This window comes from Penaeus monodon, chromosome 33, assembly GCF_015228065.2.
Source record: "Penaeus monodon isolate SGIC_2016 chromosome 33, NSTDA_Pmon_1, whole genome shotgun sequence".
NCBI lineage: Eukaryota > Metazoa > Arthropoda > Malacostraca > Decapoda > Penaeidae > Penaeus > Penaeus monodon.
Genome location: NC_051418.1, coordinates 10,838,624 through 10,839,359, shown reverse-complemented (window position 1 = coordinate 10,839,359; position 736 = coordinate 10,838,624).

Sequence of the window (736 nt, the reverse complement as noted above, 5' to 3'; positions counted from 1 at the left end):
CAAAAAAATGTAAAAAAAAAGAGTCCTTGTAAGGGGTGACATTGTGATCTTGAAAACGGAAGATTATGATTAATGTCTTGTCAGTATTCATTGAATTGCTTTTTTGTTGTAAATTTAAGGAAGAAAAAAAATAATTGTTGGACTTTTTATTGTAATTTTAGGAAGATGGCAAAGTCCCCCGCTATTTTATAAATGTATATGTGATTGTGAAAATCGTCTGAGTTGGAGAAGAAAAAAAATCGATATCTATATTATGTATATGTAAGCTTGGTGTTGGTGGAGGAGTTCCAAGAATGACCAGTGTGATAACTACCGGATAGTGACGGCAAATGTCTGTGATGTAATGCGTAAGGACACCAGTTGTATATTAAGAAAGGGAAGTGAAAATAGATGTAAAAGATGTTAACTGATAAGATAAACACAAAAAAAAAACACAATGTGAGGTTAATGATAGTATGGTATTGTTTGATATGAAAATTCGGATTATTTTATCAAAGATTTGACTGTGATCACTTGGCTAAGGATTATAATTTGAATGGTAGCTATTTTATACAGCAATATGTATTCTCTAAAATGTAATGGATGACTTAAAAAGTTAGAAATAAGATTGATGATTTAATGTAGAGGTGTTGTACGACCAATCATTAAGTGATAATGGTGTAATAGTGAATAGTGGACCCAAACGTTGAGTATACGAGATGGTGTCATGATAACAGTCTGGAGATGTGAATGGGGG